General features: G+C 36.4%; 1 protein-coding gene across 7 annotated transcripts in view; it reads left to right on the top strand.

Annotated features, from left to right (window-relative positions):
* The window catches only part of LOC106880102 (steroidogenic factor 1), a 261,360-nt gene that overhangs the window by 216,281 nt on the left and 19,786 nt on the right, over positions 1–25,293 (top strand). The window contains exon 1 of one of the 7 annotated variants that reach the window (XM_089347915.1): positions 5,468–5,922. The exons of the other annotated variants lie outside the window; for them this stretch is intronic. The gene's annotated coding sequence lies outside the window, so the exon portion shown is untranslated. Of the gene's footprint in view, positions 1–5,467; positions 5,923–25,293 lie in introns of those variants that run through there. 7 annotated transcript variants of the gene reach the window in all.

Below are 25,293 nucleotides of genomic sequence, written 5' to 3'. Positions count from 1 at the left end.
ATGGCTTCGAAGGTAATATTGGGTTTCACTGCTGTATTTTCCTATAAATACTATGTAGCCATGCATACACACACACACGCAAATATACGTGTCTATGTGTATATATTATTCTTATGGTTATGTGTATATATGTGTTTGTGTATATGTGCATGTATGTGTATATGTGGTCACTTTAATCAATTCCTCTTGTTGGTATTTAACCTCAGGTTAGATCTATGATTTAAGACATTCCACTCATGGCCACTCTTTCTAAGTATATAGAACTACTTTATCCTTATTTTTATGTCCTTCATATTTTTCAAGACGATTGGGTGTTATTTTAGTGAGAGGGCAGCTTGATTGCTATTTCAAGCAAGCCAACCGATCACTTAGAAGCTCCTTCATTGGTTTGGAATCATGTCAGTGTATCACTGGTACATATGCAATCAACTGTAACGAGATGAAAGACGAACTTAACCCCATTAAGATTTAAACTTGAAGCATAAAGAGAAAATACTAATTTTGTGTGATACTGTTTTACTGTTTCTGCAGCTCTCTGATGTTTGCAGTGGAAATATTTTTGGGTGAAAGAAGAGTCTTAAAATAAACATACTGGGGAAAGATTAATTATCTGTGGGGGAAGGGAGTACATATGTATGTTGTGTGTTCTGTGAGCATGTGTACATTGTGTGTTTTATGTGCATGTTTATGTTGTGTGTGTTGTGTGCACAAGTATGCCGTGTGTGTGTGTGTGTGTGTTTTTTGATATTTTTTTTTATTTATATATTTATTCTCAGCCATGAATTACTTATAGCAAACACAACCTAACGCTGATAATAATGACCTGAATATGTTGGTTGCCCTTGAAATATTGTGGAACAAAATATTGAATTGAGAGGAGAGCTACGAGTTCTTTCTTCAGTATACTCCACCCGATCATATTATCCCATCTAATTATGGCATAAAGTACCCAAATGTATAAATATTCATTCGTTAAACATTGGGGGGAGGGGTGGGTCCATGCCAGCATGGGTTAGATGAAAACATATTTGAAGCAGAATTTTACAGCCAGATGCTCTTCTTGTCATCAACTGTTAGCTTTCTTTTCTCATGTGAAGGACTTCTTTTATTTTACATCTTTAATTCCAAAGTGCAAAGCAACTGGTCATCAACAAGGGATGTCATGAGTATGACCATGGCTGACTAAATAAAATGTGTCACAGTCTTACATGCTGTGAAAACAACAATGGCTCTTGATTCCTGTCAGTGACTTACAGAACTTGTTGCAGACTCAACGTTCATACAAATTCTTTTGACTTCTTGGTTGTTCTGGATCATTCTGATAATTCTGTCTGTGCACCCTTGTGCACCTAGTTAAACCTGAGTGACCTCTACAGGTTTTCTCACAGACAGTGCAGTGCATGTGAGGTCAGTAAGAAAGTCATCATACAGGATGTCCCAGAATTATCTATTTCAGTGAAATAGGACAATTTTCTTAAAAACTTACTTTCATTTATGTTTATCGGATTTAATATATGTTAAAAGTGTTTAAATTCTAAATTTTTTAAATAATTTTATTAAATAAGGAAACATCAAATTCTGTCAGTTTTTTTGGTTTTTTTTTAGATTTGCCTGATTTCATTGAAATAGATAGTTAATTCTGGGACACCCTGTAGTTTGTAGCAGGTCTTTCTACATGATTTTCTTGTGGCTCACCAGGCCTGTGCGAGACATATATATGTAGCCATAGACCTCAGACTAAGTGAGAAACTGTAGGGTCAACGGCATAGTCTTTTCGTGCTGATCTCCTTATGCATGACCCCTCATTTCCATTTTGCTGGAATGTGCTCACTCCATCATAGACTTTTTGCATCCAAGTTTTCTTATTGTATGATATACCTTCTCACTCCTGTTTTGAAATCTCACAGATTCCAAGTGATTCTTTTAAGTTGTCCTTAAATCACTTTCTTGGCTTATTTTGTGGTCAAGTACCTTGCGACAGTTCACCATACTTATGTATACACACACACACACACACACTCATGTGTATGTGTGTGTATGGTGAACTTCTTTCCGTTTCTTATTTCTTTATTGCCCACAAGGGGCTAAACATAGAGGGGACAAACAAGGACAAAGGGATTAAGTCAATTACATCAACCCCAGTGCGTAACTGGTACTTAATTTATTGACCCCGAAAGGATGAAAGGTAAAGTCAACCTCGGCGGAATTTGAACTCAGACCGTAAAGACAGTCGAAATATCGCTAAGCATTTTGCCCGGTGTGCTAACCACTCTGCCAGCTTGCTGCCTTTCTTTCAGTTTCTGTTTAACCAAATTCACTCACAAGACATTGATCAGCGTAGAGCCATATTAAATAACACTCAAGGTGCCATGCTATGGAACAGAGCTCAAAACCACATGGTTTCAAAGCAAGCTTCTTAACCACACGATCATGCCTGTGCCTATAAACTATATAATAAAGGATTTTTTGAGCAGTTATATACAAACAGTTTAAGAGAAGGGGGTTATCAGTAATAAGTGTCATGATGATAATTTCTCCCACAGCATTAAATAGCTTCTTAATACCAGTACCAATATGTTTAAAATGTGAGAAAGGTGTTCCATGTGGAAAAGCAGTCATTACGAAACTGCTTACATAGATCTTTGAAAAGCATTACTATGAAAATGTTTAAACAAAAATCTTGTTACAACCTCAGCTGTTGTTAAAAGTCTGTGCTTAGCCTCTCAACATCAAGGTCCCATTGACATCAAAGCCCCGTTGACATCAAACCCCTTGTTGACTTTAAAGTTCCATCAACATATAAGTTCTGTCGACTTCAAGCACTCCCCCCACCCCAAACATGAAAGCCTCTTCAACATCAAAGCCACCCTGAACATCAAGTTCTCATGGACACCAAGTCTCCATTAGCATAAAAGTCACTGTGAATGTGAAGTCCGTATTGTACGAGATCTGTCAACATCAAAGCTCTGTTGAGCAACATCAAAATTCCATTGACATCAAGGCCCTGTCAATGTCAAAACTGTCAATATGGAGACCTTCATCCACATCACTACACCTCACAGCCATACCTACACCCGCATATTAAATAAGTGTTCATTTGAAATATACCTTTCAAAAATCACCAAGGAAAGATTTGAACCTGAGTTTATGCTCTAAGCATCCATTAGGGTGTTAAAATGGTGCCGCTGTTTTTGTCTTTTGACTGTTTGCTTCAGTTGTTGATGGCAATATCTGCAAGGGACCGTTGGTATTCCAGCGATGAGTTAATGAAGGGAAGTTCCATTTCAGAGACAGAAAATTTTAAAATCATTGGCAACACTTCTATCATTGCTAGGGTGTTGCAGTCATTGGTCTGCCATAAACAAGATATGATTTCGAAAAACTTCCAATTGAAATGAACACATCTTGAATTTGATGTACAGAACAGCTTTCAAATTCACAGGTTCCATTCTTACCTCTATCAAATTCGTCATCAGATTTGATAAGACCCATCTCTAAAGATACTCTTATGTGTGTTGGTCATTGCTGTAACTCCACACCAACAAACTATTTCTTACTACTGAAATGAACATGACCCAGATTTGTTGAAAAAAAATCCACGCATGTGATGATATCTCTTGCAATCTCCACGGTTGACAAATTGAATTCTTCACATACACTCTTTGTGAAATAGTGCCTTAGTAATCATGCACTAATTGCTTTTCATTATAGACTTGAATTCTCAAATTTCCGCTTCTTTTGTACTGAGAAACGAATATAGAAGTATATTGTAACATGACACCACTACAACCGGTACCACCCTGCACGGGGACAGTGCTGGTGAGATAAATCATAATGGGCCTGTCTGTCATTGGATTTCAAGTGAACAATCCACCCTCTCCTACAAACTTTTTGAAACAAGATGTGAGAGGTGAAATTCAAGCCATGGTCAAAGCGTCACTCACACACACATACAAAATCACCGCTACCACCACCATCACATAATGCTATTTTAGTAATAGAGGCCATTAAAGAGAACTCTATAGAATTTCTAACGCAGGCAAAAGGCCACAAATTTGGGGACAGAACATAGTCAGTTATCATCATTATTCTTTTCATCCTTTCAAAAGAAGGGAGGTCAATAAAATAAAGTATCAGTTAACTACTGGGGTCAAATATGAGACCTGGCTCAGTACATGCAACAGAGTGGACTCCATTAACCAAATTTCATTCACATGGCTTTGGTCAGCCGGAGTCCCGAAATTTCAATCCTTCTGTCTGTCTATCATCATCATTGTCATATTCATGTCCACTTTACCATGTCCGTATAGGTTGGACGGAATTTGTTGAAACAGATTTTCTATGGCCAAATGCCTTCCTCATCTGTTTCTAAGCAAGGTAATATTTCTCCATGGCTGGATGTTTTCACAGAAGATTCAAAACGTGTGTGTGTACGTGTATACACACACACAATACACATATAGAAGACACTTGCCCAAGAGGGCTGCACAGTGAGATTGAATTTGAAACGATGTAGTTGTGGAAGCAAACTTCATAACCACAGCCATGCCTGGCTGTGTGGTTGTCGAGTCTTCGTCAATGAGCTTTACTTGTTTTTCCCTTTTTATTGCTCAGACAATAAACTTGATGCCTATGAGTCACATTCAGTGTCATTATGAGTCACATTCTGTGAAATCTAACAATAATAATAATGATGAGTGCTTTTTTTTTTTGTCCAGTCTGTAATGTGGTTAACACTTGGCATGTTGCTTTATTTCACAGCCAACTGTGATCGTCTGCTTAGCTTTGGATGATCAGAAGAAAACTTTTCAGCGCCAGTTTTGTTGTCGCCATAGCTAATCGATATTTGTCTTAATTTTCTGCAATTCAATTTATTTGATTCCATTTACATATCCGTTTATCGCTATATCAAGAATATAAGTGTCTTCAATCAGTTTCTAAATTTGTTTTCTCTTTAGCACTTTCCAATTAAGCAAGAATATTTCAATAGCCAGCAACCTTTTAATTAGTTATTAATTTTTGTTACAAGCAATCTGTTTTTCTCTTCTTCACTTTCTCTTTCTTTCCGTCTTTTTCTCTCCCTCTTCTTGTCTCTCTCTCTCTCTCTCTAACCTTCTCTCAAAAATACTGTGTATAGGCCCTACACTAATCACCTGTGTGTATATAATCATATAAACCAGTCGGTTAAGTCACAATTGCAGTGGGGTGGGGTAATCTTACGTGCAATTTGATACGAGCCATTTTCGTTCAAAAAAAAAAAATCGGGAGACTCTGTTCCCCCCCCCTCCTCTCTTTTACTTATAAATCGAATATCACCGGATCCCTTTTCTTTCAGTTGCGCGTCTAGTTTACACTTCATTTCTCTCTCACTCACTCACTCACACACACACACACACACACACACACACACACACACACACACTCTCTCTCTCATTTATGGTCGTAATGATGATTAAGTTAAATAATTATTGATACATATATATATACTCTGTCACTACGATTGCTGCTTGCTTCGTCACGTTTTGCTTCTTTATATTTAATTTTGCTCTGCTTAACAAACTCCGTCTCCAAGCACCACCATTAGAAATATCATCTCTGATATCATACAACTACACACCGCCAAACACTGCTAACATCAACACCACCGCCCATTCATCATCTTCGCCGCCATCACCGCTACAATCAGCTTGCTTCCATCGCCGCCACCTCACCAAACACTCATTTAGGTAATAATACGTAGCACCGCTCATACAACAAAGTGCCATACACGTGTTATTGTTTGTTGTTGCTAAATGATAATAAGATGGCTATGGGAACGTTTGCTGGCACCGCCTGTCTTCATACCCTCCTCCCTCGTTCTAGATAAATAGTTCTGATCGAAAACAATTTCCAATAAGCCAGTTATTTACTAAATCATTCGCGGTGAGTACAATGACAAAATCGCTTATTTGATCAGCACTTCTCAACTAATATTCCCAATAACATGGATGCATTTATAGAGGCAAGTGTCTGTATAAACATGTATACGTTTGTATGCGAGTAATGACTGTTTCCATGTGTGTGTTTATGTTAAACAGAGAGATACATGTGTTCGCGGGAAATGTTTGCGGGTGCATGTGTCATTATACAATATATGTCAGTGATGTAGGTAGGTGTATGTATGTGCGTAATGTATTGCCTGTATGTAAATGACGAATGAAAGTGTGTGTGTACGTGGATGTGTAATGTGGGTGTGCAATAATATATATATGTGTATATATATATATATATATATATATATATATATATATGAATGACTAATAACGGTAATGAATGTGTAATATAGATGTATGTAATAATTATATATATTTATTTATTTATATATATTATATGAGTGTGTGTGTAATGTAGAAGGGTTATAAATGGCTATGTTGAGGTTATATATTAGTATATATATTTGACTATATAGATATTTAATGTTATCAGGTGTGTCGAAAGATTACGCACACGTACACACATTTTATATATATATATATATATATATATATATATATATATATATATATAGTTTTTTGTCCTTGATGACTGCTGTTTTCTTTTCTGGATGTTATTGACGTTCACCACCATCATCATCATCATCACCCAACTTTACAATTACGGTTCTTTCTAAATTAGATCAACAACAACAATTGCGGTCAATGAACTTGTTTCCTTCCGTTGTTCTAATTCCCCCCCCCCCAGTAACCTTGCTGTTATTTAACCCTGGGTCGTCCAACATTCAATAGACATACATGATCAGAGATATTCTAGTAAAATTAAGACTCCTAAATATAGATATTTTAGACTCCCAAATGTAGATAATTCTATTATCTAAGATGTCCTTCCAGTATTTAAGACAGTAGGGAGTGATTCGAGGAAGACCTGGGGCAGGGTTTCGGATTAGGTGCTCCCATAAGGGAAAAGAAAAAGGGTTTTTCCTTTTATGTTCTGTTTTTGTTTTGTTTTTTTAGTAGTTGTGTTTCATTCAACAGAAATTACAGTTACACACCTGCTTTTTTTTTTTTTCTATAACCTTTTCGTTTCTTACGAGATACGGGTGCCTAATCCGAAACTCCACCAGATTTAGCTGGTATTTCTAGCAGACCATGTAACCATATAGAGGTTCACCTCGGTGTCTCGTGTCTGATGTTTAACTGACTATAAAGCATTCTAGCCGTGACTAACCCACATTTTTTTGGGGGGGGGGGTCAGGCATATTATACATATCGGACTACATTAGCCAATGTATCCTGCCTTCTCTTCGCCTTTAATAATTTGATGGAGATTTAGTTGCTATTTCTAGCAAGCCGGTTCGAGCCAACCACGTTGTTTTGTTTTTCTCTGCAAATCATGAGCATTCACAGCCATGCCACAGCTGCGGCTGAAGCAGCAGCAGCAGTAGTGGGGAGGGGGGGGAGGACTACTACATCTGCTGCTGCTTTTATTTATTTACAATTTTTCCCGCTTCATAGTCGCAATATTTTCTAAAAACATGAATACTCTCTGCTGGAAATATGCCATATACCCATCCGGTCATCGACTTTTGTGTGTGTGTGTGTATAAATATATATACAGATATATCGCTTCTACCCCATTCAACTCGCACACCTTCCTCCCCCCCCATGCCCATCTCTTTCCACATACTCTTTGCACGCAACACCCCCGTCTCTCCCTCTCGTCTTAATTCACCCCCATAGAACTGCATTCCCACATGGTCCCTAAACTTTTTTTCATTCTTCTTCCCTTCTTTCCACCGTTCTTTTTCTGGGGGGGGGGGGTTTCCTTATGAAGAATGCTAATGTCCAAAGCGTAAAGATCCTTTCCCCTTTTCTTTTCAAGCGGGAGACTAATAATTGTCTCTCCTGTGTTTTCTTCTTCTTTGTCTTCTTTTTTGCTCGTTCATCGCATACATACATGCATACATTGTTGTCTTAAGGCATAAGCACACTGGGTAGTTGCTCAGGGATCTCACAGGTCTAGGCAGCGTTGGATTAGCCGTTAAGCAAAATAAGCTGGTGTTCAGGGCATCAAGAGAAGGAGGAGGCACCACGGAAATGGTAAATGGTTTACGGCACAAAAGAAATCACTTTAAACTTGATAAAATAATATTCGGGATGCCTTTATCTCTACTAAGCATAGATGCAGATGTATTACCTAAGATTAATTTTGAGGGACTGATCAAAGACTCTGCAATTCAAAAAAGTCAGCGGAAACTTTTCAAATATAAATAAAGTGGAAGTAGACAAAGATAAACTTTATTTTCCTTCTAATTGTTTTGTTTTGTTTTGAAAAATAAGGATTTATTTTATGGTTTGTTATTGTTTATATTTTGAACAACATAATCTTTTATGGGGGACACCAAAATTTTTTAAGTGCTTAGGGCCTCGATGGGTCTTAATCTGGCCCTGAGTCTAGGGGCCCATTTCTGATGTATGTATGTATGCTGTAGCTTGCTGTCAATAAATAAATTGTACAGGGCTCAGTGCCTTGATTTTCCTAGGGCCCTATGATGCTACTAAGACAGCCCTATATATATGTGTGTGTGTGTAAAATACACACATACACACATATATGAAAGAGAGCAACTAAACGCCCCAGCTAGGGAGCCTTCACATAATTGTTGACCTAGTAGAAATAGCAGCCAAGTTTCCACCAAACTACACCCTACTGTCTTTAAAAAGTGGAAGGATATTGAATGATGTGGTCCTAAATATATTGATTAAAAAATAAGATCAGAGGTCTACCCTACCAGTGGTTAAACAACAACAATCAATAGTAAGGACTTGGATGGTAAAAATCACTGGAGTTGCTTCTCTTTACATTCTGTGTTCAAATCCTGCTGGGCTCAACTTTACTGTTCGTCCTTCTGTGGTTCATAAAGTACCAGTCAAACATTGCAACTGATAAAAAGAACTACACTGTCCTTAGAATATGTGACCTTGTGTTTAAAGGAAGGGTTGTGGATTTGCAGAATCAGTAGAGCATCAGACAAAATGAGGTATTTTTTTCTGGCTCTTTATGATCATAGTTCGAATTATACTGAGTTCACCTTTGCCTTTTATCCTTCTGAGGTTGATAAAATAAAATTCCAGTCTAGGGATGATTTTATTAGTTATTATTTTTCCACCCCCTATTCCTGGAAGAGTAATGGGTGTAGAGTCCTCAGGCAGCTCTTCTATAGGGTTCTATCATAAGCAACTCTCATTTCATTTTTTGTCTGGATTTCCAAGCTTGTCCAACTGAGACTATAGATAGCATCCAACCTTCTTGTTCTTGGTCTACCCCTAGGTCTCCTACAGGTTGACCTGGTTTGAATTGCAAAGTCTTTGATCAGTTCTTTCCTGTGATGTTCTGTAGCTTCTCAACCTGGAGAGATTCTCCAATCTCTGAACTACAAACCCTGTCAAAATCCTTTTCTATTCACAATCATACCCTGTTAGTCATTAACCAACATTCATGACCAAAGGTGAGGATAGATATAGAAATCAAACTGAAGGTCGCATGTTTGGCCATATACGTACTCCAAATTTGTGATCTGCTGTCATCATCAGAGCATTGGGCAAAAGCAAACGCTCTGCAGCAGTGCTTCTCAAACTATCTGATGTGGCGTACCAGCAGTTTTTTTTTTTTCCAATGTACCAGGGATCAGTAATATTTCTTAGTAATATTAATTTATACCAGAAGCAAGATATATAATGAATATAATAAAAGTTGACAATTCTTTTTATCTTATATTAATTTTGTAAACAAATAATACAATATTACATAAGCATTTTATAATGTTTCTCTTCTGGAAGCTACTTTGAATAGCATTGCTCTACAGTATTTTTTCAAGTAAACATTGTAAGTTCAAATCTCCCTGTGTCCAACTGTCTTTCACCCTTCTGAGGTCCATAAGTACAAGTCAAATACTTGTGACCAGCTAATCCCCACCTTCCGAATTTATGGCTTTGTGTCTATGTTAAAAATAATTAAGAGCTTCTTTATGAGCAAATTTGCATGATAAGCTTTAACTTTTTTCTTACTTAAGGTGGCGCTATAGCAGGAAAGGTTAATGCTTGAGATTAAAGACTTATAATGGTTGTGGATCAGCCTTTTCTTTTCCAATCTGCCTTATGTTATGAAGACAATAGAACAAACGAATAAACACAAAATATTATGAAATAGAGTAGGAATAGTGTTGATGTGGTGGCCTCTGAAGATGAGGTTGACTGTTGCACAATGCTGATGCTGGCAGGCTTAATGTTCCCAAGTTCTTTTTTTTTTTTTACTTGTTTCAGTCATTAGACTGTGGCCATGCTGGAGTGCCACTTTGAAAAATTTATAGTGGAATTTTTAGTCAAATAAATCAACTCCAGTACCTTTTTTCTTTTTAACCTGGTACTTATTCTGTGGATATCTGGCCAAACCACTAAGTTACTGGGCCATAAACACACCAACACTAGTTATTAAGCGGTGGTGGTGGACAGACACAAAGACACACATATACACAACAGGCTTCTTTCAGTTTCCATTGACCAAATCCACTCACAAGGCTTTGATCAGCCTGAAGCTATAGTAGAAGACACTTGCAGACGGTGCCATAGAGTGAGATTGAACCTGGAACCATATGGTTGGGAAATAAGCTTCTTACCACACAGCCACTGAATATTCCATAAAACTTTCATTACAACCTTCTGTTAATTTCCGGTAATCACGAATATTCTGTCAACTCTCTTCAAAATATGTTGTTAATTAACATGCTGACTAATTATTTTAGTGTCAAAATGTTTTCTATTTAAATCTTCATTCTGGAGGTATGCAGTGAATTGGTTTAGCTTCTAGTTAGCTATTTTCAGCTGTCCTGTGACTATAAGCATTCAGTTTAACTGAATGTGTGTGTGTGTTGGTGAAGTGGTGTACACCAAGTGTCCAATATAGCTATCCTCTGATTTGAGGAAGAGTTAGCTACTATTTCTACCTGATTGAGAAGTGGTGTAAGGGCTCTGGTCATGATAAAAATTTATCTTCAGGCTTTAAAAATTCAGTAACAAAAGTGAAAAAAGAAACTAAAAAAAGATTTGAATATTCAGTTTAACTGTGTGTGTGTGTGAGAGAGAGAGAGAGAGAGAGAGAGAGTGTGTGTGTGTGTGTGTATGTAATTTGCTAAACATTTACCATTCTTTCACAAAACCTGAAACCTTGTACATTTGTTGATTGGCACAGCTAAATCTGTTGTTGCTCCACAACATAACTTCACAACACGGTTGACTGAACATCTTATCGCACTATCTCTGTTATTTATTCTCTCTCTCTAAACAACTCTATTTTTCTGCACCAACCAAAGTTGTACAAGATTGTACATGTTTACATTGAGATTCTTACATTACTTCAGCAAGTAGGCTGAAAGTTTGTTTTGCTGATAAGGAAATTATAATAATAAATTGAAATATGCCTGAAGTTGTCCCCCTTATTGAAACCATTAAAATAACATCAGTCACTAATCTTTCTCTAGTCATCTCTATCTATCTAATTATTGATCTTTATTCAGTAAATTATTACTCTCTGCTAGAAATATGTCATTGACAACAACTTTTTACACACACACACACACACACACACACACACACATTACGTATCAGTTATATGGTGGAGGTGCAATGGCCCAGTGGTTAGGGCAGTAGATTCGCGGTTGTAGGATTGCAATTTCATATTCCCAGACTGGGCGTTGTGAGTGTTTATTGAGCGAAAACACCTGAAACTCCACGAGGTTCCAGCAGGGGCTGGTGGCAAACCCTGCTTTCTCTCACTCTTTCTTCTTGTTTCTGTTGTACCTACCTGTATTTCAAAGAGGCTAGCCTTGTCATGCTGAATCTCTCTTGAGAACTACGTTAAGGGTACACGTGTCTGTGGAGTGCTCGGCCACTTGCACATTAATTTCATGAGCAGGCTGTTCCATTGATCGGATCAACTGGAACCCTTGTCGTCATAACCAATAGAGTGCCACAATCAGTCATACACCCTACAGTAAATTCAACCCACTCCATCTCACTTCTCCACTCCAGCTGCCTAGAGATCTCATAATGTGGTAATCATCAACCTCCAAGAAATAGCTGCCAAGTTTCCATCAAATCACATTCAGTCATCATAAAAAAAGGACACTGAATAACGTCCTAAATGTACTGCCTGAAAAATAAAAGACAGGATGGCCAAGTTCACCCTTATCAATGCAGCATTGTCACATCTGGACTATTTGTGGTCATGTTTGATTGGTCAGTGCTTACCTGAGGGTGAAACAACAGTATTCATTATCTGTCTCTACTCAATTATATTAATTAGATTTTTAATACGTTGACATTAATTATATAATTTACTGGCTTCCACTGACATTTCTTATCTTGCTCACTTCATAGTTTAGAAAATATAACTTTGACATTTTGAAATTGCGTAAGAGAAGGTAATTTCAGTAAATTTTTACTTTTATACCCATCATTATCATTTAATGTCAATTTCCCATACTGGCATGGGTTGGACAGTTTGACAGGAGCTGGTAAGACCAAGGGCTGCACCAGGCTCCATTGTCTGTTTTGGCATGATTTCTATGGCTGGATGCCCTTCCTAACACCAACCACTTTACAGAGGTACGGGGTGCTTTTTACATGGCACCTGCTTTAAAGTTGAAATGCTTTTCCTTATGGATTTTTGTACATTTTAAACAAATCTGACCATCAAAACTGGAAATCACTTGTTCTTTAGATAAACCCCATCCTTGCAGCTGATAGCTTAGGGAAAGGAAATATCAGTATGTAGTACCATGACTTGCTAGACATGGCAGACAAATAGTCTCCATCTAGAAATACACATTAACTGTTGAATAACTTGAGTGCCAGAATAGCTTCATATTGCATGCATGCTTTCAATGATTATTCTTACTCTAACCCTAACCTTTTAAGGTAAGGTGAGTTTAATAGTTAAAATTTACCACAGACTCTCTCAGTTTATTTTGCAAACGAGCTTAAATTTTCTAAATATTGTTTGTAATGAACAGAGATGATTTAAAAAGATGGCAAAGTGGTTTCATTGGAACATTGGAGAGAATGCTTCTTGGTACATGTTCTGAATTTTCTGCACCTCTCAGAGTTTAAGTGCCTCCAAGGATAACTTTGTCTTTCTTCCTTTTGAAGTTCATGAAAAGGTACCAATACAAAACGATGGGGTGGTGGAGCTGTCAGAAAGTGAGACAAAATGCTTTGCTGCATCTGTTCCACTTTGCATTCTGACAGCAACAACACTGGTGCTAAGCTGTATTGGCCCTAAGACAATGGTTTTTCCCTTGGATAAACATTGGTGGCACACAAAAGAAAGATTTTTATGTGTGGGCACCTGCCAATCTTTCTCAAAAAAATCATGCCCAGGTCTTTGCACATAATATATATGCATGGTCATCCTTGACTGACAGAGACATGGTATAGTAAAAGAAACTTCTAAAATTTTATAATGATAAAATTTGTGAAGTAGTTGTATGCTGTCAACTTAATGTGACAGTCCCCTGAAGGGAATACTACTACTGTTGGTTAGACCTAGGAAGTTGCACCGCTTCCTGTCGGCCTTGACACATTTCCTGCGTCCTTATGTTTACAAGGGGGAGACATAAGGACACAGGAAATGTATCAAGGCCGACAGGAATCGGTGCAGCTTCCTAGGTCTAACCAACAGTCCCTTCAGGGGACTGTCACATTAAGCTGACAGCATACAACTACTTCATCGTATCACTACTGCATAAATCTCTCTGAGAGATTTAGAAATGTATAATTTCTAAAGATAAAATTTGTATATTACGTAACTAGTTAGTGATGTGTGTACGTAAGATTTGGATACCTATACAAGATGCAGCAAAAATAACTTCCCGCATTAGCTACATAAAGACACCATTACTACTTGCTTAATTTCATTAGTTCCACACCAGTGGTTGTGTAAATTATGAGCAAAAAATCCTTTATTTTACATGGCTATTGACATGGCACTTGTGAAGCTAGGCAGGTGATAATCAGTGCCTTCATGTAGCTGATGTGGGTTTTGCTGCACCCTGTAGATGTAACATTATAGTTGGCAACTTGAGCCAGCAAGAGACCTCAATATAGCCACACGACCTGCTAGAAATAGCAGTCAAATCATTCAGATTACATACTAACATTTTATATAAATGATAGAAAACATTAGATAAAGCATTCTTGAATATTCCCAAAAATATGGTCATGGTCTGTTCAGGGCTAAACACAGACAGCCAACTCTCTCCTTAATCATATCCTACCATGTTGTATGAGGGAGTGCTGAAAAGTTGCTGGTTTTGGGTAAAAGAAAATAGAGGAGGATCAGTTAATTATGATTCTATTCAACATATTCTTCCCATCTCAGATTCACACACTTATCACAGTGGTCCTTCAGTTTTTCTAAGCCGTGTAAAAGAGCTCGGAAGGTTGGGTCTCCAACCAGGCCTTTCATGATACAGTAATGGCAATAAGCCAAGAGACCTATGAGTCATAGGTAGCTCTCAAAGCATTTTAGAAACCTCATGAACTGTTGCTGTCTGCATGGGAGTGATTATAATCTCCCTTTTTATTGTTCCATAAGTGCTGCCTCTGTTGAGGCTTGGCCCAAGTAGTCCTGCACACCAAAATGAAAGCATCCATTTTGATGTGGCATGAGCTGTCATTATTCTGGTGAGCTCTCAAAAATGTTGTTTGTGGTCCAGGAGGACCTGTATTTCAATGTTATAGTTCCTAATACTTGTGTATTCTAGAACCAAGGTGTTCCATGAGTAGAGTAGTTCTCTGATAATAAACCAGTCTTGCTTCGCATTAATAGATTAAAAGTTGAAGCTTTCTAGCTTTCTCTCCAGTTCTCCATTAGATTCCTTCTTACGGACACTAAAAGCACCTTTGACACCTCTGCCTTTTGGTCAGCTGTTACCTCACTAAGGTCATATATCTCTCTTCCTGGCAATGATGCATGTGCTCTCTTCAGAGGTGCCACCCACATCTCAGTTACGTCACACCTAAGGAAATGAGACTGTATTTTTACCCAGGTCATTAGTAACATGAATGAAATAATGCTGAGGACATACTTCACTGAAAGTTTAGTCACTACTACAACATCTAGCATATCAATAATTAAGTCTTTCAAATGGATGTTGTGATGTTCATGACACTGTAGCCCAAGCCAGACCTTAGATGAGTAAAGTGTAAAATTCTTCAAGTTTGTAAGCCACTGGTAGGGGAGTTTCTGGCATTTAGTGATTTGTGATTTAAGAACAAGGCCAGCAGTTTCGAAGGCAAGGGGTTTAGTCGATTACATTGATTCTTGACCATTTTACTAGACCAATTCTTTATTTTGTCAACCCCACAAGGATGAAGGCAAGATTTGAACTCAGATTTTTTATGATGCATTCATTGAGTACATTCAATATTACCATTATTATCATTGCTCCTTATTTTACTGCCTCCAATGAATCCAGAGCAACAAGTTTAATGATCTATGTGGTTATTTATATATTTTTTCTAAATGTTAAATAAACAATACAGGCCAGATGTAACTAAAGTGTATTTAGTATTATTAAATGCAAATTAACATTACTTAGACTGGATGGGTTAGTAAGGGAGAGAGCTCTAATATTTTCTCAGTTAAAATTTCGTTTAACTTTTCCTGAGATTTTTTAAGTTACTGGGCAACCAAAGTATAGTAATTAGTCTTTATTAAAAGAAAAAACAAATCTATCAAAGAATTGACTGTTATAATTAATCTCCAGATTCCTGAATCCAACACAGTCCATTATTGCTTCTCAGGTGTTCAGTCAAGTTCTAAGTACTTCTATTGATATTTAAACTATTATTTTCATGTTTTAATTTGATATCCCTTTATACTCAGAGTTCAAACCTCACCATAATCAATTGTCCCTTCCCACCAAAATGTTTGTCGTGTTAGAAATCAAGATGATATTTTAGTTCTTGTCTCCTCTAGTTAATTGATAACTAGTATGATTTCACTTGGTATCCAGTGAAGACTGGGGTGAGGGTGGAGGTATTTTCACTTGCAATCAAAATTGTCTAGTTTTGGTTTTATATTTGGGCTTTCAAACAGCAACAGGAAAATGAACGACAATAATAACAAATTGTAAACGATCAGATACAATCACTCTTCCCCAGTGTTTTCACACTAAGTCTCAAATGCTGCAGTAAATGGAGTAATTGAACTTAATTCAACAACAAACACAAGAAAGAGAATAACGACATGTTTAATTGCAAGCCAAAATATCCTTTCTGTATGTATGTATGTGTGTGTGTGAGAGAGAGAGAGAGAGAAATCTTCTGGGGAAAAATTTAACAACTGCATTTTAATTGCAAGCCAAAATATCAAAAGAAAAAGAATATCTTTGAAGAAAACAAAAATATCTTTGCTGGCCACTAACCAATGAAATTAGCTGCTGGCTAATGGAAATGGAGAGACTTTGCTCAAAAACCACTGAAACCAATATCTTTTTTTATATATTTCTAAAAGGTGGGCAGTAGTAATGATAGCCAAATCAGTAAAAAACCCGTTTTTAGTCAAGGTTTTGTCCTGAGTTCAAAATTCACTAGGGTCTATTTTGCCTTTTTTTTTTTATCCTTCTAGGTTTGGTAAAATAAAATCCATTTAAGTACTAAAATCTGTTTATTATTTCCCTTGTTAAAAATTAATACTAACCTGCTTTTAATGCTAGAAATCAATATTATTTCTTATTTTCTTTTAATATAATGGATACTACTGGAAACTAGAGTTATCATCACCATTTTAATATTCATTTTTCCATGTTTGCATGGATCAGATAGAATTTTCAACAGCCATATAAGGTAATATTTCCCATGGCCAGACATTTTCAACAGAAGACTGAAAACAAAGAATATCCTTTGTAAGATGCTGATGCTTGTTTACATCACATGATGTCAAAACAAAAGTACACTCAAATACACACAGACACACAGTCAGGCTTCTTTCAGTTTCTGTTAACCAAGTCCATTCACAAGGCTTTGGTTGGCTCAGAGCTATAGTAGAACTCACTTGCCCAAGATGCCACACAGTGGGACTGAACCTGAAAGTACACAGTTGGCAAAGAAACTTCTTAATCATGCAGCCACACCTGTACCTTATGTTTTAGTGCCGATGATACGTAAAAGGCACCCACTACATTCTTGGTGGTGGTGTCAGGAAGGACATTCAGCTGTAAAAACCAAGCCAAAATCAGACTGGAGCCTGGTGCAGCTCTCTGTCTTAGCAGTTCCAGTCAAACCGTCCAACCCATGCCAGCATGGAAAACAGATACTAAATGATGATGGTGATGATGATATTTTGTTATGTTGCTATTAATAACAAAGGTAAAACAAGCCTCAAATTATTGAGTGCTGCAGCTATTTGAAAATATCTGTACTTCAAATCTGTACTTCACATATTTACTCTGCTTGTATGAAAAGGTGTGTGGCCAAATGGTTATGGTGTTCAGCTCACAATCATAAAATCATGGGTTCATTTCCTGGACTTTCAGTTTAAGGTGCAAGAGGAGAATATTGGTGAGATGATAAATATAGCAGTATATGTGAATGGGATAACTTTTTAGTTTCTCATACTTATTTATCTAATCAATTTAAACATCTGTGTAAAGCTGGTAATTCACAACAGGTTAAGGAAGATATACAATAACCCTGATGAAAAAGAAACTAATATTAATGCAGCAAAAACTACTGTTTCAACTGCAAATGCACAGTGTTCACTGCTGCAAACCATAATGGTAGCCAAAAAACAATAATTGTACAGCATTAGCTCTATGAAGACACTATTATTACTTGCCTCACTTCATTAGTGTCACACCACATGGTTATGCAAAATGTGGGAGATTTTTCTGCTGCACTCTGCACTAACACTAGAAAGAAGAAAACAGAGTTAAAGAACAGTTAAATGTTTTTGGTGTTGATCTTTTCTTTTTTTTTTTTGTGGTTTCCATGAACTGTAAGATTTTCTTTATGCTAGGTGGATCCTTGAAAATAAATTGCACCTTCAACTGTTGTAGCCTTTTATATATTTCATTGAAATATATAAATACTATAAGATTTCTGGATAATCTCCACACAAGTATAAACACGATTCCATACAACCCGTTCAGGATAGAATATAGTTCAAAGGAATATGACTACAAAGCAGAGGTGTGGCAACTGTCAACAAAATTACTAATCACAGCTAGGCAGGGATCTAGATTTGACATACTAACTATAGCAACCACCAAATGAATCTTCTGCTTACAGAGCCAGAGATGAAAGAGTGGGAGTAGGAACTCTCCATATGATCCTTTAGCCTGCTAGAAGTAACAAACAAAAAGAAAACAGGACCATATTTTCTGAAAATAGATGGGATGGTCATGGTTTGAAAGCTTTTACCAAAAGTCTACTTAATGACCACCTGAGTACTAAACAGCAATATTCATTCAGTGATCAATTAAATATCAGTCTTTATCGTCTTCAACTGGAAGGACAGAGTGAACCTAATGGAATCAAAGGCACAGTGGACCTCAGTGGGATTTGAACTCAGAACAACATGAAAGGATGTAACTAAATACAACAAGGCATTTTGAGTAAATTTTTACAATTACACCCATATCACTTTGAAGGTGAAATTTTACCCAAAGAATGAGTGATTTCCAACAGCTTTGATGTTCAGATCCCTCCAAACCACAACTAAAAGCATAAGATAAAACAATGAATTTCTCCTTTTTTTGTGTTTTGAATGACTCCATCCATGAAAACCATGGGAAATCGCTTTTCCTTTAGGTAAAACTTCAGCTTCAAAATGAAGCAGCAGGTGTAATAGTAAAAGTTCACATTTTCTAAGCAATATTAAACAAATAGTTTGTAATGACTTCAGGTAAATGCCAATTCTAGCAGAAAAGTATACACTCTAAGATTGCAAGAAATTCTTCAATAGAATAAATTAAATTAATCTGTTTTAAATAATAATTAATTAATCTGCTTAAATATTGACAAAATTAGAATTAAAAAAATAATTTATAAGCCCAAAAATTCATTCTACAATTGCCTACGAGCATATAGCATAGTGGATAAGAGCACAGGCTACTGACTCTCGAATTCTGAGTTCACTCCCAGGCAGGGACTTGAGAAATAATATCAACAAAAAATAACATCAGAAAAATACCCAATACCTAAGAAATGAGAACAGAGTACCCCATTAGTCAAATAAAGGTTGGGTTTGAAACTCCACCAGAACACCTGATGAAGGCTGGAGAGTACATCAGCTGAAACATTGTGATAACAACAAACAAGATGAGGACACCTATTCATCCATTGTAATTTTAAGATTTCTGAGTAATTCGGTTTATTACTTGATCTCCTGTGATTGAAGTAAAACTAAGCATTTACTAAAGTCATTAATTGTAAAGTTAATTGACCATATCCATTCACATTATTATTTTGGATTAGAAACTTAGTCAAAATATTGTAAAAAGGAAATGTATAATTTACCCATGTCTGTTTATGAGTTGATGCATTTGTGTATGCATTTATTTATGAGTGGATATATTACTCTGTGTGTGTGTGTGTGTGTTCATGAGTAGATGCATTTGTGTGTTTGTGAATGAATGAATGTATCCATGTGCACATTTGTAGATAAATGCACACCTGTGTGTTTGTGGAGGAATGCATTCGTATGTCTATGTGAGCATTTGGATGGTTGTAGTTTCATGTGTATGTATGTGAATGACTACATACATGCATGTGAGTGTATGTCAGTATCAGAGATTTTCTTTTTTCATGCAAATGAAAAAAATATATATAAATCTTTTATTCAAATCTTTCATTTAAAATATTTCTAACATAATTTTTGAGGATTTTTGCTTATTTAGCCAGATTTTATATTTTATTTGGAAGTTGTTGTTTTTCACTAATACTTCAAGAAGAAATATTGATCTTTTATTCAAATTGTCATGCTTATTTAGACTTTACTGAATTATGTTCTCTCTAATATAATATCGTGCTTCAGTTTACATGCATATCCTTCTTTAACTATGGAACAAAACTGAAGACATAATGCATTATAGATACGTTATATTATTTTTAAACATTAAGTTAAACATTTTGCAAGCATGAATCCAAGATGGAAAAGCCACAAAACTCTTTAACTGTTCACTTTATCATCTGCTACTAATATTTTTTTTTTCCATAAAACAATTGGCTGATAACTAAGTATCTGAATTTAATTATGATATATATTCCCAAATAGAGAATTGATGCATAAATATGAAAAAATAGATCTACAGATAAAGAGACCATTAAACTTCAACATGTTTATTACATTGCAGTAAATCCATGAGACCAATATATATATATATATATATATATATATATATATATATAATCAGCTAAAATTATCTTTAGTAGCAACACATTTAGAATAAAAGCAGAAAAAGCATAAATCTCACATATAAATTTCACATAATGTCTTCAACAGCTGTTTCATTAAGAAAAACATCATTAAATGTATAATTTAATTTAAATTTTTTAATTATGTATCTGTAATTATGCATATAATGATGTTTATCTTAATGAAACAGCTGTTGAACACAAAGTATGAACTGTATGTAAAATTTATACTTTCCTGCTTCTATTTTAAGTATTATATATATATATATATATATATATATATATATAAGTGTGTGTTTAGCAGAAGCAACAGAGTGACTCAAGGGTTGAGAGTTTCGTGCATTGGCACTTAACAAACTAGTTACAGATTGAAGAACCATGAGCTTATATAATTGATGAGAATTACATTTTCCTCTGGATTGTTTTAAAACCATAACACTGTCACAACGAAAAGTCATATTTTTCAAATAGTTTGCCTATTATGTCATTCAATAAGTAAATACATAAATAAATAAAGAAAAGAAAGAAACCTTGTTTGAGTGTGAAGAGACGCACAAGGTTTCTGTATTTATTTATGTAATAATGACTTATTGAACAACTAGAAGTAGTTGATATCTTCCGTTACCTAGGTGACCAAGTCAGTAGCGGGGGAGGGTGCACTAAAAGTGTAGCTGCTAGAATAAGAATAACCTGGGCAAAGTTCAGAGGGCTCTTACCTCTGCTGGTGACAAAGGGCCTCTCACTCAAAGTAAAAGGCAGACTGTATGACACATGTGTACGAACAGCCATACTATATGGCAGTGAAACATGGGCCGTGACTGCTGAGGACATGCGTAAGCTCGTAAGGAATGAAGCCAGTATGCTCCGATGGATGTGTAATGTCAGTGTGCATACTCGACAGAGTGTAAGTACCTTGAGAGAAAAGTTGGACCTAAGCAGCATCACAACACAATCGTCTTTGTGCAAGAGAAATGCTTGCGCTGGTATGGTCATGTAGTGAGAATGGATGAGGATAGCTGTGTGAAAAAGTGCCACACCCTAGCAGTTGAGGGGAACTGTGGAAGAGGTAGAGCCAGGAAAAAACCTGGGGTGAGGTGGTGAAGCATGACCTTTGAACATTAGGCCTCACCGAGTCAATGACTAGTGACCGAGACCTTTGGAAATATGCTGTGCGTGAGAAAACCCAGCAAACCAAGTGAGACCATAACCCATGGCCTTTGCCAGGGGTGTAGCCACTTATGCGTACCTTTACTTCATTGGACACTAAACTCTGCTTGCGAAGACCTGTTGGGGCAAGTGAAATCGAAATCATAACTGAACGAAATTGGATGACTGGCACCCATGCCAGTGGAGTGCTAACAGCACCGTCCGAGCGTGATCATTGCCAGAGCAGCTGTCTGGCTTCCATGCTGGTGGCACGTAAATAGCACCATTTGAGAGTGTTCGCTACCAGCATCGCTTTACTGGAACTTGTACCGGTGGCATGTGAAAAAACATTCGAGCAAGGTTGTTGTCAGTGCCGCTGGACTGGCTCCTGTGCAGGTGGCACGTAAAAAACACCATTTGAGCATGGCCGTTGCCAGTAGCGCCTGATTGGCCCTCATGCCGGTGGCACGTAAAAGCACCCGCTACACTCTCAGAGTGGTTGGCGTTAGGAAGGACATCCAGCTGTAGAAACTCTGAGATTAGATTGGAGCCTGGTGCAGCCATCTGGTTCGCCACTCCTCAATCAAATCGTGCAACCCATGCAAGCATAGAAAGCGGACATTAAACAATGATGATGATAATGATGAACAACACAGTGGACAAACTATTTGAAAAATATGAATTATCCATGTGACATTATTAAGGTTTTAAAATTTAATCCAGAACCATCGAGAGGAAAATGTAATTATCACCAGCGATATAAGCCCACAGCCTTTCAAAATGTAACTAGCATGATAAGTGCCAATGCACGAAACACTTGGTCCTTGAGTCACTCTGTTGCTTCTGCTAAATATTAATGAAAATATACATTTTGAGTTCTATTTTCACTGTTTGCATCACCTTACCTCTCTCTCTCTTATATATATATATATATATTACTTGTTTTTTTTTTCTTTTTTTATTGTAGAATTTACAGCTCAGTTGGACGGTTAAGGTAGTCTATTCGCTATGATTGTGGATCTAAGTCCAACCATATGCATTTCTCTCACAGAAAAATAAGGCTATAGTAAAATTTGTTAAAGCTTTACCAGTGAAATATAATAATACTTTGAAAAAGAACCTGAAGATGTGTTAGAATAATTGTAAATTTGATGATTGCATATATATATATATATATATATATATATATATGTAAATTCAATAATAGGACAAATTCTTTTACAAGAATTTATCAAGTAGCTAGCATGAAAAAATCCATCATTTATTCCCGAAATATATATTTATATAAGGGCATTACTATACAATAATGCCTCACGCCATGAGGGACTCTAAGGTCAGACTACCATAAAAAGCACATTTTTACCGAACGCGAGGAAATGCAACTCTCAAAGCCAACCTTTTATGGTAGTCTGACCTTAGAGTCCCTCATAGCGTGAGGCATTATCGTATAGTAATGCCCTTATATAAATATAAATATATATATATGTATGTATACAATTGTGTGTATATCTATATATATAAAAATGAGAATGTGTGTTTGTCTGTCTGTGTGAATCCCTAAAACTCGAGAACTACGCAACCAATTTCATTCAAATTTTACAGATGCCTTACTTAGGGTTCCAGTTGTGTTTTAGTAAAAAAAAATTTTAACTTCTTGCAGAGTTCGAGCCCACAGCAACATAATATCTCCTCCACTATTTAAGTATTACGTGTCAAAAGTGAAACAAAAACACTCATGTCAAATACTTTCACTTTAAAAATGAAACTATTCCACTCACTGAAACAATCACATTTCGATACTGTAATGACAGATACTTTCAGAGAGAGAGAGATGTATATGTATACATATAGATGTATATGTACACGTATATGTAAAGATATATATATAAATATAGATCTATATGCATACATGTATATGTATACATATGTGTAGATGTATATATATAGATGTACATGTAATATGTACACATATATACATATATATATACATGCATACAGATATCTATACATATATACACACATACACACATTAGTCATTTGTTTTCTTATCCAAAACTACGTCAAAAGTACTGAACGGATCTTTATGAAATTTGGAAATTACATTCTATGCATAACGGCCATACCTCCCATGAAAATTCATATATTTTTGATGTTGATGAAATTTTAACTCGAACATAACATTATTTGTAATTCAACGGTACAACAGTGTAAGACTACCCTTTCAGATATACTTACACTGTGATTTCTGCAATGTGGTGCATAAATTGTCAAGTAAATGAGACGCATCTTTGCCTCCACTGATTCACTTGCAAAGTGTTGAGTAAAATTATTTTGTTGCAGACCTCCTTTGAGTCTTTTTATTATCACTGCGACACACATAGTCCCCAGTTGGTAACATTGATTTCAAGGCCTTCCCAGATGAGAGACTGGCATTCCACTTAATGTCTATGTTCCATGCTGGCATGGATTGGAGAGTTATTAATGTAGAAATATGGTATTGTAGCTACTAACAGTTGAGGGTTGCGTAGTCTAGACGGCGTTTTTAGATTTTATTATTCTCTTTAACCCGGGCAAAGCCGGGTATTTCTGCTAGTATATATATATATATATATATATATTGTAATCTTCCAATACTGAAACATGTGTAGTTCCTTCATGTTTAATTAATTTAGTGTTAACTAAAGTAGGAGATAATTAAGGAAGTATAGTACACACCCTGCTGGTATAATGGTTATGTCCTTTAAGTATTATTTCGTGATGTGCAAATGGATACCATTAGTTTACTTTCAGATATACTCATTAGGTTTTTTTTTTTTTTTTTTGTATTATCTGAAATAGAATACCCGCATATCTATTAATCCCCAAAACTGAATTATATATATAGTTGGGTGTGTGTTAGTTATGTGTATTTGATTGCATTTACACTTCTCCATAAAATTGTTCAGCTAAAGGCAGTGATGTTGCTGTCATTTCCCCATCAATAAATTATTCATTGGCTTTACGCCTTGAAAGACATGTTAAGGATGAGATTGCTTACTTGAAAAAACAGATAAGGGTTAGCAACAGGAAGGGCATCTGGCTATAAAACAACACCTCAATGATATATTTGACTAACTCATGCTATCATGGAAAAACAGGTATAAAATGAATGAAAAATACATAATGTGAAGAGAGGTTTGTAATGTTTAAATTACAAATATCCAAATTAACAGTATATGTATATGATTATTCTTAACATGCTCAAAATGGTTGTTAGTTTCAATAAGATATACTTTCTGTTATGTGGAGGCGCAATGGCCCAGTGGTTAGGGCAGCGGACTCGCAGTCTTAGGATCGCGGTTTCGATTCCCAGACCGGGCGTTGTGAGTGTTTATTGAGAGAAAACACCTAAGGCTCCACGAGGCTCCGGCAGGGGATGGTGGCGAACCTTGCTGTACTCTTCCACCAAGACTTTCTCTCACTCTTTCTTCCTGTTTCTGTTGTACCTGTATTTCACAGGGCCAGCCTTGTCACACTGTGTCACGCTGAATATCCCCGAGAACTACGTTAAGGGTACACGTGTCTGTGGAGTGCTCAGCCATTTGCACGTTAATTTCACGTGCAGGCTGTTCCATTGATCGGATCAACTGGAACCCTCGACGTCGTAAGCGACGGAGTGCCAACAACAACAACTTTCTGTTATATTCTAATATCT

This window comes from Octopus bimaculoides, chromosome 1, assembly GCF_046866305.1.
Source record: "Octopus bimaculoides isolate indiv1 chromosome 1, ASM4686630v1, whole genome shotgun sequence".
Lineage (NCBI taxonomy): Eukaryota > Metazoa > Mollusca > Cephalopoda > Octopoda > Octopodidae > Octopus > Octopus bimaculoides.
The sequence above is the reverse complement of the archived record's forward strand: the minus strand, read 5'-3'. Positions and strand labels throughout refer to the sequence as shown.